General features: G+C 42.5%; 1 protein-coding gene across 1 annotated transcript in view; it reads right to left on the bottom strand.

Annotated features, from left to right (window-relative positions):
• The window catches only part of LOC133380810 (uncharacterized), a 66685-nt gene that overhangs the window by 43524 nt on the left and 5314 nt on the right, over positions 1-17847 (bottom strand). The gene's annotated exons all lie outside the window — the stretch shown is intronic.

The raw sequence follows: 17847 nt of genomic DNA, 5'->3' as shown, positions 1-17847 counted from the left end.
TGCCATCTCTTCCCATCCTGCTAGACTGATAAGTAACAGGATGTTTGATCCCAGTTCCTTCCCACCTTCCCAAGTCTGTGTTCTCTTTCTCTGAAGAGGGGAGCAGACATCTTCTCTTTGTCTCTCCTCTCAACCAGGATGAGGGCGAGTACTGGGACCAGTGCTTGCTGCTCCAGCATAGCCAGTTAAGCTAGATATAGAACTCTTTCCTATCAAGCATGTACTTCCAGAATAAAGTAGTTGTTTCTTATTTTAAAGCTTAAAGTCTCTGTCTGACTAATTTGCAGGGAAGGTAGAATCTTAACAAAGATTCAAACACACACACAGCTCGCTCAATACTCTCCGTTCCGCAGCACTACACAACTTTGCTATGCATCTCAATAGAGAGAAATTCGGACAGGTTATTGGCCCAACCATGCAAATGGAGATTTGAGCAATTAAAGGAGCTATTGTGTTTGAATCAAGGAAGCTAAAATAGAGACCTTCAGAGTTTTTAGTCAGTGAAGAGTTGAGGCTTTTACTTCAGGATGGCCAGCGTGACGGAGTGGCTAGGTCTTGAGAAACTCAAGCCCGGAGAGTGGAAACCCTGGGAGTTTTGCATGAAGAAACATCTAAAGCAACAGAAGCTGTTAGAAGTAATTACAGGATCAGAACCAAGAGAAGGTGCTTCTCGGGAAGTGCAAACAGTTTGGAAGAAGAAAGATGAAATAGTACAGGATCTCATCACTAAATCTGTGAGTAATGCGCAGATTCCTCTGATTATGAATTCTAAAAATGCCAGAGAGATGTGGAAAACTCTTGAGTCCCATCATAATCCGAAAAGCCAGGGACATCTGATTGCAATGTTAAGAAGTCTTATTAATCTGCACATGAGGGATGGTTCTTTTGAGGAACATCTTACTAAATTTATGGTGTTAATCCAAGGGATAGAAGAGGCGGCAACGCAGCTGGACCAAAATGTACAGGTTGCATTATTTCTGGATTCTCTTCCAAAATATATGGAGACTTTCATAATTATAATGCAACAACAAAACAAAACTCTAAACGAGATTATTTCAGAAGTGAGAGAGCAGTTCTCTCAGAAAGCAGCTACGGAAAAAGGACAGCTCTCCTCTTTCCTAAGTAAAGAAGCTAGCAAAGAAGCTGCTGACCGACAGGCAGTCAGATGCAGATTTCGGGAACAAAGGGGATCCCAAGGTGTGAAAGCCAAGCTATGCTATCTATACAATTCAGAAAAACACCTTAAAGACCAATGTGACAAGAAAGGGAAGCCTGAAAGAGATAGAGGATTTAAAGGGACAGAAAAGAAAAGTGCAAAGGGCTTTCAAGTAACTCATGTGGAAAAATGTTACAATGAAAATAAATTTTATGTGGATTCGGGGGCAAGCGCTCATTTAATAAAAGAAAAATTTTTGTTTGAAGATTTAACCCCATATGAAAGCACAGTTAGATTGGCTGACTCGAGAGTCCTGCCCATAAAGGCGCGGGGAGATGCTAAGCTGTTTTGCCAGACTCCAAGTGGCCCTGGGGAAATTTATCTCAGGAATGCGCTCTGGACCCCAAGAATCTCAAACAACTTGATATCAGTTAGTGAAGCTACAAACAATGGATGTAAAGTGTTATTTGAACAAGATTCTTGCATAATTTCTAAAGATGGTGAAATTTTATGTGCAGCTACCAAAAGAAATGGCATGTATGAAGTGGATCAGGAAGGTCCACAAGCTAATGTTGTGAAAGAATGCTGTAGCAACTCTTGTTTACATTTATGGCATTGGAGATTAGGGCATAGAGACATTGCAAAGATAAATACCCTTCAAAATAATAATTTAGTAAGAGGCATGAAAGTTGAACCCTGCCAAGAAAAGGGGAGATGCACATGCTGTGTCAAAGCGAAAGGGACCTGACCCAGTTTTCCAGAGCAGAGTGAAAGGAAGACTAAGCGCCCCCTAGAATTGATTCACAGCGACATTTGTGAAATGCCAATCACTTCAACTGGTGGAAACAAATATATTGTGAGCTTTATTGATGATTATTCAAGATTCACTGTAGTCTATATTTTGAAGGAGAAGGGGCAAATGCTTCAGAAACTCAAAGAATATGTAGCAATGGTGACCACTAAATTTCAGAGAAAACCACAGATTCTACATTCTGATAACGGGGGAGAGTACATGTCACATGCTACCCAGCAGTTTCTGCTTGAAAATGGGATTGAGCATCAAACCACTGTACCCCACAACCCAGAGCAGAACGGAGTCTCAGAGAGAAAATTCAGAACCCTAATTGAGATGGTGAGATCCATGCTGGAAGATGCTAGTCTCCTGCAGAAACATTGGGGAGAGGCAGTGTATACTGCCACCTATCTACAAAATCGTTTGCCAACAAAGGTGAATGGCAACAAGACCCCATTCGAATTATGGTATGGGCGCATACCCATTTTGGCTCATTTGTAAAGGTGTTTGGATCAAAAGTGTATGGTCACATTCCACACCAGAAGAGAACCAAATTGAACAATACTACAAAGGAAGGAATCTTCGTTGGATATTCTTAAAAAAAAAAAAAAAGGATACAGAATCCTAAATCCCGAAACAGAAAGGATTGAAATCCAAAGAGCTGTCTACTTTGATGAAGGTCAAGGTGCATTCCAACCAGAAGGGGCACCATTCCAAGACCACAATAGTGAAGAAGATGAAGTAGAAATACCATACAGTAGTACAGATTACAGCAACATGCCAGCACTGGAAGACAGTGAGGAATCAGAGCAAGAAGGGGAACCTGCACAGCCAGAAGGGGCAGCAGAGTGTCCTGCACCAAGACGCTCTAACCGCACCAACAGAGGTGTACCTCCTCTGAGACTGTCCTACCTTGCAAGAGCTGGTGAACTTCCAGAGCCAGAGACCTGGAAAGATACTGAAACTGTAGTCAAGTATGCAACAATCAGGACACTCCTGAGTGTCGCTGCCAAGAAGAAGATGCAGGTAGAGCAACTAGAAATAAAACAAGCTGCTAGAGCATTGAATGACAAACTGAACCAAATGCTCTTGAAACAAGGCTATAAAAGAGGCGAAGCAAACAAATGCTTATATAGCAGATTCAAGAACAACAAATGGACTTATATTTTGATTTATGCAGATGACTTTCTATTGGCTTATGAGAATCCACAAGAAAAGCAAGAGTTAGTAAATAATCTAAGCAAGGAAGTTGAAGTGAAATGCCTAGGCGACATCACATACTACCTTGGAATACAAATTGAAAGAGAGGACGATGGATCCTTTCTTCTAAATCAAAAACAAAAGATTCAAGACCTACTTGAGAGTCTAGGACTGAAGGATGCACATCCAGCACCTACACTAATGGAAGTAGGATACTTGAAACCAGACCAGAACAATCAACCCTGGGAAGACAACAAAAGGTACAAACAAGCTATAGGGGAAACTCCTGTACATCAGCACAATAACCAGACCAGACGTGGCGGTAGCAGTGGGATACCTTTGCAGAAAAACCAGCTTGCCAAACAAGAAAGACTGGGAAGCAGTCAAGAGAGTGGAAAGATATCTGAAAGGCACTGCAAACTTGAAACTAAAGCTATCAGCTACTCAAGATCCTAAACTTCTAGGATACGCTGATGCTGACTGGGCTGGAGACACCAAAGATCGTTAAGTCAACCAGTGGAAACTTGTTCTACTATGGGCAGTCACTTAACTGCTGGACAAGTCGAAAGCAAGAGACCGTAGCACATTCATCTACTAAGGCTGAGTACGTATCAGCTGATGAGGCATGCAAGGAAATGCTGTGGCTACGCAAGCTTCTAGGAGACTTGGGCGTATCTGAACCAGAGCCTATCAGAATACGTGAGGACAATCAAGCCTGCATAAGATTCGCAGAATCAGAAGGGCAAAGTTCTTGCATGAAGCACATTGATGTGAAGTTCCACTACCTCAAGGACATTCCTCCCCCTCACAGCCCCTGATGAGGGCTAAACAATTGTTGAAGGAAAGAATTCATTTGTATACTAAACGATGGACCCTCCATTCTTCCACTCAATCGTCTCTTTCATTTTGGTATCCATGGTTTAAAACGACCTTCACCATGGAACAATATCTCACTTTCCTAACAGCTCCTTCATTGAGAAGGTCTTTCACAGCTTTACGCCTTCAAACAATGCCCACAGCCATGCTTGAAGGGCGTTATGCCAACACCCCTGTGCACCTCCGTGTCTGCATATGTCAGTTGGGAGAAGTGGAAGACATCGCCCACTGTCTCTTGAGATGTCCCCTTTATAAAGATCCAAGGTTTAAATTTTTACATTCTATCATTCACTCCATGTCAAGTAGGCCCGTTATGGAGCAAATAAGCATCCTTTTAGTTGGCAGTGATATTTTTTTAACACAACAAATGGTAAACTTTGCCCTGGCTGCCGGAAAAATCAGAGCCAAATATGTAAAACAATTAGCGGTGGCCCAGAAGCAAACTTGCACCTAAATTTTAAATCAAGGTTGGAAGGTGCTCCCTCCCTTTTAAATTATTATTTTAATTATTTCCTTTATTGCTCGGTTTTAATATTAGTATATGCTTTTTGTACCTGCATTGTATTTGTATCTGTATGTATTTTATTGCGGTGGCCAATGGCTCTGAGCAATTAAAGTTTATTCATTCATACCTCAAGGACATAAGGGAGAAAGGACTTCTAGAGATGACCTACTGTCCAACAGAAGAAATGACAGCTGATGCTTTGACCAAACCATTGGGCAAAGTCCGACACCAGAAACTACGAGGCAAGATGCACCTTGTAGAATGAACCAAGTTCTCGTTGAGAAGGGGTGTTGGAATGTATGAGGTTCAACTCCAACTTGGTGGGTTGAGGCTGCATGGGGGTTAATAAGGGTAGCTAGAGAGCTAGACCTCTTGCTGGTTGAGGCTATACCTATCCATTTGATCCTGCCCTCTCTTCCCTTCCTGCTATACTGATAAGCAAAGGAATGTTGAATCCCAGTTCCTTCCCACCTTCCCAAGTCTCTCTCGAGAGGGGAGCAGACATCTTCTCTTTGTCTCTCCTCTCAACCAGGATGAGGGCGAGTACTGGGACCAGTGCTTGCTGCTCCAGCATAGCCAGTTAACCTAGATATAGAACTCTTTCCTATCAAGCATGTACTTCCAGAATAAAGTAGTTGTTTCTTATTTTAAAGCTTAAAGTCTCTGTCTGACTAATTTGCAGGGAAGGTAGAATCTTAACAAAGATTCAAACACACACACACTAAGCTCGCTCAATACTCTCCATTCCGCAGCACTACACAACTTTGCTATGCATCTCAATAGAGAGAAATTCTGACATATATTCTAAAGAGCAGTTATTGCGTCTTATGCCAGGCAATCTTTAGTGCAATTTGAGATCTTTTTGCACCTAGCAACCAGGGATGTAGTCATCCACGGTCTCAGGGGGTCTTAAATTCCTTACTCTTTTTAAAGCCAGGTCCCAGCAGAGTCCCTATGGCTCCAGTGTCCTATGAGCCAATCAGCAGGAAAAGGGAGTGTATTGGCCACTGAGAAGAGTATTCTAACTTGCTTCCTTATTGTTTCTGGCTGATTGGAGCCAATCAGAGTGAAAGGAGTTCCTATTAGTTCCTACTTCAAACAGCCAAATTGTGGAGAGTGAGAAGTGTGTAATTGCAGAAGAAGAGACATTGGATCCTGATGATAGCATCCCATCTGCATAACCAAGTAGTCTGGTAGCAGCAGGAGATAAACATGGGTAAACACGGAACTCAGCCATTCAAGTAATATCCCTGACAGTAAGAACAGACAGTCAAATGGTGACAGTAATAGAGAAGTAGAAAGCAGTATTCAAGCCTGGCCAGATTATTATAGTCTTAGAAAGGGACGTGGCTGTGACTATTATAATGGGACCCTGTACTGCTGAATTTGCCACTGCACTACTGCTAGCAACCCAATTAACAGCCCAATTGGTTTATTTCATTTATATCCTGCCCTTCAGTCAAAGATCTCAAGATGGTATAAATGGTCCTTCCCCCATTTTACCCTCACAACACCCTGTGAGGTAGGTTAAGCTGAATGATATACATGTATACCTGGAAGTAAGCCCGACATAATGCAGTGGGACTTACTCCCAAATATTGGAGCATAGGCCTATGTCTGTGTGAAACAGTCCTGTGCATGTTTACTTAAAAGTAATTCCCACTATGTTCAGGAATGTAGCCTGAGACTACAAAAAGCAGACTTCCCCCCCTCTCCCCCCTACACTTTTTTGTTTAATGCTCAGGAGAAAAAGAGCTCTGGTGAACTCAAAAAGTGCTCATTTTGATGGTCCTGTTTTTGCACATCTCTTTAAACCATCATTTAAAATAAATTATAGGTCCTTCCACACTAGGGAAGGAATTGCTGCTCTTTGCCCTGTATAAAGTGAGTGAATGTTGACATGGCAGAAGGTAGAGGGATATACGTGCCAAGCGTAAAGAATTTTGCAACTTACAGGGCAATGAGTGGGCAGTGCTAAAAGCCCTTAATCTAGAAGCACCCTAAGTTGCCTCCTTGAGCTTCTTGGGGAAGAAGGGGGAAACAGAAATTTAATTAATTAATTAATTAATTTAATTTAAGGTGGTTATGCCCTTTGCCTCTTCCTTCTCTGTCACAAAAGGAAACAAACCAAGACTGTCTTTGTGTTGCAGACTCATGGTTTGTTTGGGGGAAACAAACCATGAGTTTAGGTTTGCACATAATACAAACAAACTATAATTGCTGGTTTGCACATAACTGTGGTTGGTTTCCTCCCTGGCACACTGAAGGAAAGGCGTAGAAAAGAAAAGCCTGCATTCACCTTCCCTATGGTAAGTGCCCTGCCACGCAAACCAGAACAGTGGCGTAGTTAATCTATAAAAGTATTATTCTACTATTGTTTTTGAATTTCCCTTGTCCTTTGGTATGTTAAGCAGAGGCAATCTCTGACACAACAACTTGCTTTGTTGTTTGAGAAGCATTCACCTTCCCTATGGTAAGTGCCCTGCCACGCAAACCAGAACAGTGGCGTAGTTAATCTATAAAAGTATTATTCTACTATTGTTTTTGAATTTCCCTTGTCCTTTGGTATGTTAAGCAGAGGCAATCTCTGACACAACAACTTGCTTTGTTGTTTGAGAATCCAGTGTATTTGGTACACTTTGAACCACCAAAGGACTGAGAGTTTCCATAAAAATGGAGTCCTGTGTGCCTATGAGTCACCTTCAGTTGAGTGGAACTAAGCTGAAGATACCTCTGACATTGGAACCTGATGCCGGCAGATTCAAGAGTTGTCTCTCTCCTGCCTCCACTTTTCTATAGGACAAAACCTTTGCTGCTCCTAAAATGAATCGTAACTACCTATACATACCAGCTTAGGATAAATACTTTAGTTAGCACTGTAACATTTAGGAATGCTAATGGATTAACTTGGATTCCTGCTTTGAGAAGGGTGTTGAACTCGATAGCCTTATAGGCCCCTTCCAACTCTACTATTCCATGATTCTATGAATGTTTTATGTTTATGTTCAGCAGTGTATTCTAAATAAATATCTTTTTACTGTTAATTTCTACTCTAGTGTGATTGGTAAAAGTTAATTTACACTCTGCTTGCTTAGGCTACAGGTGATCTACCTTCAAAGCTGCAAATTATTACATAAAAGCAAAAGGAGCAAAACCAACAAAAAGTCTTGTGTCACCTTAAAGACCCAATATTTATTATGGCATAAGCTTTTGTGGACTGGAGCCCACAATATCAAATGCATGATATCTTGTCCTGAGTTGCGGACAATTCTATACATGGAGGAGGTGGGGAACTGTAAATAGTGAAATGCAGAAAGTACAGATAATAACAATTACATTATTAATCGTTTCTAGAGGAGTAGCTATATTACTCATTTGCAGCAAAAACAATATAGAGCCTTGTGGCCCGACACCTTAAAGGCTAACAGTTTTATTATGGCCAGCTTCTGCGGACTAGAGTCAGAAGCTCATTAGATACATTAAGTTATATATCTTGGATTATAAGTATATACACACATGGTTGGTGTGTGTGTGTGTGTGTGTGAGAAAAAAGGATCAAAGGAACTGATTTGTGCCTTGTGAGTTCTCACAGCTAAGTACGTTATTATCACATTATTAAATTACAATTTTCTACATTTCATTTTTCTCTCACCTCACTTTTTACAATTTCCCTTCTCTCAAAATCATGAGTCTGTAGGATAACACTTTGTGTAACTAATGAAGCAGTATCCACAGTGACCATTCAGTGATAACACACATTGGTCAGTTAATTAACACATGTAGTGTGACTAAAAACATCAACAACCCATCATCCCCATGTGAGCCTCAGGTGAGAGAACTCTTGATCAATTGTAAATCAGCAGTTTTATGTTGCAGTTTCCCTTTTAAATTCCTTTGCTCACAAATACCCACTGTATGGTCAGTGGAAGATTGAAATACTTCCCCACTGGCACTCACTTTTTTTTTCATATGTGTACATTTATTCTTTTGCATAGAGACTGGCTTATTTGTGCTATGTGTAATGTAGAAAGCATTACTGGTAGATGCTTGCATAGATCACACTGGAAGATGAGCAGGTAAATAAACCCTTGATACTGTGGTGGCTGACATTATTAGGACTTGTAATAATGTTGCCCGAGTAGATATGGAGACAAAAATAGGGATGGGAAGATCTGTCAGTTTCGGTTCTCAGTTTCTCATTTTTCTACTCTTAAATTCAGTTATACAGCAATTTGCAATTTAAAAAAATCCTCATGAAAATTCAGGAATCTAGTGCGAATTTCTCCTATTAAATATATTTTTGTATGCAGTTTTGACAAATGTACACATTTTCAAGCAATTTATCGTAATATAATGCTGCCTTGTGTGTGATTTTTCACTAATATTAATTTTATGCACATATTCCACTAATATATGCATTTTGTAAAGCTTGTTTGGTTGGAGAACTGCATTGCAAAATCAGATTAGTGTGACATTTGAAGACGACTGTTTCAGTTCTCGTTGTTTTGGAAAGTGTGAATTTGATAAATTTGGGTTTAAATGCAAACCAAAATGTATTTATCTTCAATCTCAGTCTAGACAGCAATACCTGGGTTTTTTGCAGGGTCTAGTGTCTCTGTTCTATGGTCTGTAGTTGCTGGTGAGCTGCTGCACTCAGTGGAAAAGCACACACTTTGCTGGCATCTCCAGTTAGGAATTGGAAAGACTCCTGGCTGAAACTGGAGAGCCACTGACAGTTTGAGTAGATTTTTGTGTGAAAAAACTTTGAGCTCAGTTCTGGTACTGAAAACAAATACAAATATCTAGACTGATATGTTCAGAAGCATCACGTTCCTTAATTTTTAATCCCCCAACCCACTATTTTGCAACCAGTTCTGGGTGAGGGACTGGAGCTGTAGTAAAAAAGCAAAGTAGATCCTGCAAGTCTGAAGTTTGCCCATTCCTGATGTAAGGGACATCCTCAGGTATTCAGAAAAGCTGACAGTATGAATGAGGAAAACACAAAATTGGAAGGACTTGTGCAGTGAAGGCTGTTAAGGGTTAATTTCTTTAACAGTACAGTGTAAGACCTCCTTGCATGGTATCTACTATTATGACTTGAGAGCTATCTCCTATTATGGCTAAGCAGTTCAATGTTACAACGGATGCCTTACATCTGCCATCTCAGTAGTAGAAGCCGATCACGCACTCAGGGAGTGATCAGTGCATGTCCGGAAGTATGACCAAAGGAGAAATCAGGGAATGGCCAGAAGCGTGATCAGGGAATGTTGTACTGTTGTAAGCTAGAAGTTAGCAAATCAAAATGTGAAGTAGTGTAGTACTGCCTTATTTGGAGTTCCTATTGTAAAGCTTCCTGTAAGTTGTTTCCTGAGGAAGGGTATATATACTGGGGGACAAAGGCAGGTGGGTTGTCAACCGCACCCACATTGCTAATTGTTTCTTGTGAGTGCCCTTTTAATAAACTTTTTATATTTTACTACTAAAACTGCTGTGCAGCAACTTTATTTAAAAAGGCTGAGGGTCAGCTCGGAAGCAGGGATGGGTGAAGTTGCCAAATAAGAGAGGTGTTGCTTCCAGTCAGTTATAACTCTTGCCATCTCTCTCTCTCTCTCTTGGAAATTAGGCACTGGGTAGCTATCATGCAAAGTGAGAAAATCCTGAGGGAGCTGAGCAGATCTAACTTTTCCAGGCTGTCAATATATTTTCTAGGTCATTTCCATTCTCTGACTCCATTAAGTAGTCTTGAAGAACATAATAGAAAACAGGCCTGGCATCAACCCACCACATTTTTGTGCAGCTGTTAGGGCCCCAGCACAAGCGGGGGCCATTGCTGTGCTGATACTCTGCCAGTGGCTCTGTGTGTGTGTGTGTGGCCATGCTGGATGACCAATTCTGGCTGCTGCTCAGTTTTCCCTGAATGCCCCTTTAGTGTCACTCCCGGGCATTGTGAACAATTTATATGGTTGGACTGAAGCCACCCAGCACTGCAACTACTGCCATTCACTGCTAGCACCAGGAAAGCCTGTCAGGCTGCTGGCAAATTCCTAACCACAAACTGTGTACAAACAAACCTCAAAAATGGTAGGCCTGGCCCTTAGGAAGAAGGAGAACGTAGTAGTTTTCAATAATTTCAGGTGGCTTTCAGGAGCCACAGCCTTAACAGACTTTTCACGCTGTGTCCTTGAATGTGTGTGGCCAGCTCATCAAATAATAATTCTTTGACATGCTTTCTTGTGTGAAATGCCATCTAGAACCCTTTCCAGGATAGTTAAAAACACACACAAAAAACAGACCAAGCTGTGAGTTACCCAGTTCTGAATCATACTGAGTAGGATGTACAGTCTGTATTAGCTAAACAGTACTGCCAGCCAATTTCATTTTAGGAGCTTCCTTCAACCCACAGCTTCCAAAGCCACGTTCTCATAGAGAAGCTCCTGTAATCTGAAATGAAACAATTTGAACCTTTATTAGACAAAGCAAAGATGACTCAGTATCAGTACTCAGTATCTCTCGGATTGGGAGCTAAACAGGTCAATAGAAAACAGAAAGACAATGAGATGTGTTAATGTCCCAGTGGGAATGGGGAGCAGGAAGGCAGAGAGGCCAACAGGACACGGAGCCAGAGTCAATGACAGGTGAAGACAACTAATTCTAGTCTTGTCCCCATCCTCCTCTCTGCTGAGTTGTACATGAGCAACACTGAGACTAAGGAGGAGGAAGATGAGAGGGCCATCCCTTGGGCTGGATGTAAGTAAGAAGGCAGGCAGGCTGAGGGGAGACTGAGGGTGGTGGGGCAGTGTCCCATTCACCTTAATGAACCAGCCTCGTCACCTTGCAGTGGTGAGTGGGCTTGCGTGTTCCAATGAACCCTGTGAGCGATGCTGTCGGGAGTCATGTACTCACAGCAGGATCACCCATGGTGGTAAGGTCAAGGAAGAGGAACCAGACAAAGAACGACCCAAGAAAGTCCTCAACGGCAGAACAGGCGGAGGATAACAATGTGTATGTTACAACAGCTGTGAAGGCGGATGAAGGCTGCAGCAGATAAAAGACTTCCAATCATCATGGTATCCATGCCATTGGATCAAAGCCTTTTTCTGTCAAGATTGTGTGTTGATCGTCGTGCACCGATCTCCCTACATAAAACAAATTCACGCACAGGCATCTTCCAACTAAACCAAACCAAAAGTCCCATGGCGATCGGCGAATGGCAACGGGGGCAGGACTGTGAAATCCGGAAGCCCCTAGTCATGGACCAGCACATGGGCGGTGGATACAGACTCAGTCATCCTGGCTCAAGGACCAAGGCAGTTGAGTTGTTCGGTAGCTGTATCCACGACTGAGCAGTCCTATTCAGGATCCACTCTGTTCACCCCATATGGGGAGGGGGCTAGAAAAGGTGCCCTAAGCATAGTCTGCCTCATCTCTCTCCCTGACTGGATCACTGCGTCCAGTGGGGTCACCACTTAGCGGTCGCAAAAGACAAATGAACTTTGGAACGTGGAATATACGGACATTGCTGGACAATACAGATAGTGAACAACCTGAATGCAGGACTGCCATCATCGTGAGGGAGTTGAGACATAGCAGCACTTCAAGAAACTCGAAGAGCAGGAGAAGGACAACTGAAGGAAGAAAAAGGAGGTTACACCTTCTTCTGGAAAGGACTGCCTGAACAAGAATGAAGAATACATGGAGTAGGCTTTGTTATTAAAAATGATCTTGTGAAGCTCTTGTCAGAAGTTCCTACTGGCATTAATGAACGACTCTCAACTCTCCGGTTAAAACTCGCCAAAAACCAACAGGCAACTATTGTAAGTTCTTATGCACCAACATTAGATGCTGATGAAGACATCAAGGAAAAATTTTATACCCAGCTGGACACCATCTTATCAGAGATACCTAAGGATGATAAAATTATCCTCCTGGGTGATTTCACTGCAAGAGTTGGGTGTGATTTTGATTTATGGCCAGAAAACATTGGGAAAGAAGGAGTTGGCAATAGCAACCTGAATGGAATTCTACTTCTGACTAAATGTGCAGAGCATAATCTTGTTATCACAAACACACTCTTTCGTCAGAAAGATAAATTTAAAACATCATGGAAGCACCCTCGGTCGAAGCACTGGCAGCTCCTGGATTACATAATGTCCGTGCCAGAGATCATCGTGATGTACTCCTCACCAGGGCCATGACGAGTGCTGATGACTGCTGGACAGATCACTGATTAATTCGATCCACTATGGCCATTAATATTGTTCCTCAACGTAGGTTCCAAGGAAGAAAACCAAGGCATAAAATGAACATCCATGCCCTTCAAGATCCTATTAAGCGAGCCTGCTTTCAAACAAGTCTCAAGAAACATCTACCAACGGAACTCCCTGAAAACGTTGAGGAACACTGGATTAAACTGAAGACTTCCATTATTGCAGCATGTGAACAAACTATTGGATACCAAACTAAGAAACATCAGGACTGGTTTGATGATAATGATAGTGAGACTGAACATATCATTGACAAGAAAAGGAAAGCCTTCCAGATATGGCAAAAAGACATTAACTGTGCTGCTAAGAAAAAAATCTATGCCAGTGCAAAGGCTGAGGTCCAGAGAACAACTAGAGAACTTAAGAACTCCTGGTGGATAAAGAAAGCTCAAGAAATCCAGCATTTTGCAGATGCTCATGATGCACAGGGCTTTTTTAATGCCACAAAGGCCATCAACCAACAAATTATGGTACAAATCCCTTACGTTCAATAGATGGTACCAAACTTCTAAAGGACAAAGAGTCTATTGCACTGTGTTGGAAAAAGCATTACCACAGCCTCCTTAATCGTAACTCTATTGTGGCTAATGAGGTCTTCTCGCAAATCCCATAACAACAAATTAGAGATGAGCTTGCAGTATCCCCTAATTTGGATGAAGTCAGTAAAGCCATTAATCAAATGAAGAATAACAAAGCTAGTGGACCTGATGGGATTCCTGCTGAAGTCTTTAAACAAGGTGAGCCTGAACTTACACAACAACTTCATAAGCTCATCAAAAAAATCTGGATGAGGGAGGAGATCCCGGAAGACTTTAGGGATGCCATAATTATCACTCTTTTCAAGAAGGGTGATAGAACAGATTGTGAGAACTACCGAGGCATCTCTCTTCTTGCTACCGCAGGTAAAATCTCTGCAAGGATCCTTGCAAATTGCCTCCTACCTATCTCAGAAGACATTCTCCCTGAATCCCAAAATGGTTTCTGCCCTTCCAGGGGGACAGTGGACATGATCTTCACTGCACGGCAGCTTCAAAAAAAATGCTGGGAGCAAAACCGACCTCTGTATATGGCATTTATTGATCTGACTAAGGCCTTTGATACTGTAAATCGAACTGCTCTCTGGACCATCCTTCTGAAAATTGGATGCCCTGATAAATTAGTGAATATTTTGCGTCTCCTCCATGACAACATGATGGGAACAATTTTGGATGGATAACAATGGCTCTCAAAGTGATCCATTCAAAGTGGGATCAGGCGTCAAACAGGGATGTGTCATTGCTCTGACCTGATTTGCTATTTTCATCGCCATGATTCTACACCTTGTTGAGGGGAAATTTCCCACTGGTGTGGAAATCACATATCGAACAGATGGAAAGCTTTTTAATCTCAGCAAGCTGAAAGCAAAAAGCAAGGTAATTACAACCTCTGTCATAGAACTTCAATATGCTGGTGATAATGTAGTCTCCGCACATTCAGAGGAAGATCTTCAAACTATCCTAAATGTCTTTGCAGAAGCATATGAAAAGCTTGGCCTCTCGCTTAACATCAAAAAACCCAAAGTGCTTCATCAGCAAGTGCGAACCAATCCCTCTGTAGCACCATCAATCCAGCTTAATGGTGCGATGCTGGAGAATGTTGATCACTTTTTTTATCTTGGCAGCCATCTCTCTGTAAAAGCTGACATCGACGCTGAAATTCTGCATCGTCTGATCTCTGTGAGTGCCGCATTCTCCCGAATGAAGCCTAGAGTGTTTGAGGATTGGGATATTTGCAGGGAGACCAAAATGCTTATTTACAAAGTCATTGTACTACCGACCTTACTGTACGCCTGTGAAACATGGACCATTTATAAACGCCACTCCCAACTTCTTGAAAGATTCCACTAACGCTGCCTCCGGAAAATTCTGCAAATTACTTGGGAAGAGAGGCGGACTAATGTTAGCATATTGGAAGAAGCAAAGACCACCAGTGTTGAAACAATGATCCTCCAACATCAACTTTGCTGGACCGGCCATGTTCGAATGCCTGATCACCGTCTTCCAAAGCAGTTACTTTACTCCCAACTTAAGGATGGAAAATGGAGTATCGGTGGACAGCAAAAGAGGTTTAAAGATGTTCTCAAAGCTAATCTAAAAAAATGTAACATAAGCATTGAGAACTGGGAAGCCTTGGCCCATGAGCATCCCAATTGGAGGTCGGCCATTATCAAAGGTTCTATGGACTTTGAAGAAGCACGAGTACAGGGCGAAAGGGACAAACGAGCTAAGCGAAAGGCACATCAAGCAAATCCTCATCATGACCATCTTCCATCTGGAAACCTATGTCCTCACTGTGGGAGGCTGTGTGGATCCAGAATTGGCCTACACAGTCACCTACGGACCCACTGTTAAAGACCTTACCCTGGAAGACAATCTTACTCAGCCACGAGTGATCACCAATGACTATAATGCCCCCATCTCTAGCAAGGGATCACAAACACCTGAAATAAAACTGCAAGCTTCTTGATTGGACCCTAGCCAGTTAATGGCAATGAATAAAAACTATATGCAAGCTTCAGCTGGTGCAAACTTTATTTTAATTTATTACATTTATATTGCCAATACCATTCAGGACAGATAACAACAATTAAAACCAAACACACACCATAATGAAAAAAGAGACATGTTTTAGCAACTAAAGCAGAGGCCCTGGATAAATACTTATCTGATGAAAACAAAACATCTGCCAAAACAGGACGGTATTTGCCATACAGCAAAACCCCATAAGGGAGGTGACCAACCAAAGCTTCCTGGGTAAAAAAGTAACAGCCCTTTTTGTGGTTAACCAGGACAAGCCTCAAAGAACAAACTATAGCAGTTCTCCAAGAGCTTCACTGCATCCCAGTGAGTTTCTGGTGTAATTTAAATTACTGGTTTAAAATTTAAAAGCCTACTTGGTCTGCAGGCCGTGTATTATTTGGTGCCACCCTGTTAATATCGCTGTCCCCACCCTGTACTTAACAGAATGACACCAGCTAGTAGGGACGGGAAGCGAGAGAGAAAATCGATTTCAGTTCACATTTAAAGGGGAACTAAGCTAATTCGTGCCTTCCTAAACAATATGGAAAGCGAAACACAGCCATCCTTTTAAATTTCCAATACAGTAGGGCCTCATTATACAGTGCTTCGCTTCTCGGCGCTTCGCTAATGTGGTGGTTTTGAATTGTGTCCATGTCCTATATGTTCGCTGCTTGTTCCGTTTTTGCAGCGATTTTGTGGCATGACACGAATTGATGGCGCCCAACGCCCTGAGCGCATCATCAGAGCTTGGAAACGTTCCTTTTTTAAACCTCAGTTGGGCTGATGGGAGTTGTAGTTTAGTGCATTTTGTAGTTTAGAGCGAGTGCGTGAACAGGTAGGGGGAGGGCGAGCGGGCAAGGGGGATGAGCGAGGGAGGCGGCGGAGGGCAAGCGTGTGCGTGAACAGGCAGGGGGAGAGTAAGCGGGCAAGGGGGGATGAGCGAGGAAGGTGGTGGAGAGCGAGCAAACAGGCAGGGGGCAGGGCGAGTGGGCAAGGGGAGTGAGCAGGCACGGGCTGGTGGGCAGCTCCCTCCGTGCGATCCGCGGCAGGGAGCCTGCCGTGGAAGGGAAGCACTACTCCCCCACCATAACGAGGGCGAGCGTTATGGTGGGGGGGGGAGAGGGCAATGCACGGAAAAGTGGAACATCAATCAGCTGTTTTGGGGGGAGCTTCAGGGGCCAAGCGCTGTCACTGGAGCTCCCCGCTCTACAGCTGATTGATGTTCCACTTTTTGGCAATTTTTGCTTTATGGCAGGGGTCTGGTCCCTAATCTGCCGTATAAGTGGGGCCCTACTGTACTCCAAATTTTGCAATGCAGTTCTCCAGCCAATTAATATGTACAAAAATGCACATACTAAATGTGCATATAAATTATTAGCATATATTAGTGAAAACAACCAGGGCCAGAGCAAGGCATGCCTGGGCCCTGGCACCCGCACACACGCCTCACCTGCCTACCTACTGAGTGGGCGTGGAGGCGGGCGAGCAAGCGAGCAGGCCAGGGGGCAGGACAGCGAGCGAGGGAGTGGGCTGGCGAGCAAGCGGGTGGGCTGGGAGCCAGTGGGCAGCTCCCTCCCTGCAATCTGTGGCAGGGGAGCGCTACTCCCCCACCCTAATGAGGGGCCATTCAAGGGCCCCTGTGGGCTGCAAGGCTCTCAGTGAGGGGCCCACCTGGCCACCCTTTGCCACCAGCCCTGAAAACAACACACAAAAATGCATTATATTGGGAAAATGCTTTGCAATGTGCATATTAGGAAATTGCATGTAAAAGTATATGTAGTCGAACAATTTGCTTTAGATTGCAAATTGTTGTGGAAATGTGGAGAACTGAACTTAATACTGGAAAAATGGAAAAAATGAAATTGACAGGTTCGCCCATAGGTTGCAGAGCTTGGAAAGTTCCGTTGAAAAAGGAACTAATTCCAATTAACACTTGTTCCTTTACAAAACAAACTAGTTCAGTTCACATTCAGCTCACACTTCAAGTTCATCAAAATTATCCTTCGTAATTTTTTCAGCATTCAGAATGTTACAAGCCACTGTGCTGAAGTATAACATACACTTAGGAAGACTATAAAAACATGAAAAAACACACACAGTGGAATGTGGCTTGTTTCATTTATATTTCTCAGCAATTCTGATATTTATTATTTATTAAATTTCTATCCTGCCCTTCCTCCCAAATGAGCCCAGGGAGGCAAACAACAAAGTAGTAAAAAACAATACCATTAAAAATAAAATAAAACATATTTTAAACATTTTAAAAAACAATTAAAAACCATTTTAAAGAGGCTCGAGGAGTTTAAAGCATAAAAAACACATGTAAGAGAATGAACTTGAAGATGAACTGGAAATCTTTTAAAGTTTTACCTCCAAATGAACTTAATTCACATTCTATTAACCCAACAATTATGCGAACTACTTTCAGATGGAGTTCAGAGAGTTTTGAACTAATTCAGTGACCTTCCTGAAACTGAACTACTTCATTCCAACCA

The sequence above is a fragment of the Rhineura floridana genome, chromosome 3 (genome assembly GCF_030035675.1).
Source record: "Rhineura floridana isolate rRhiFlo1 chromosome 3, rRhiFlo1.hap2, whole genome shotgun sequence".
Taxonomy (NCBI): domain Eukaryota; kingdom Metazoa; phylum Chordata; class Lepidosauria; order Squamata; family Rhineuridae; genus Rhineura; species Rhineura floridana.
Note: the sequence above shows the minus strand (reverse complement) of the source record. Positions and strands in the feature narration are given on the sequence as shown.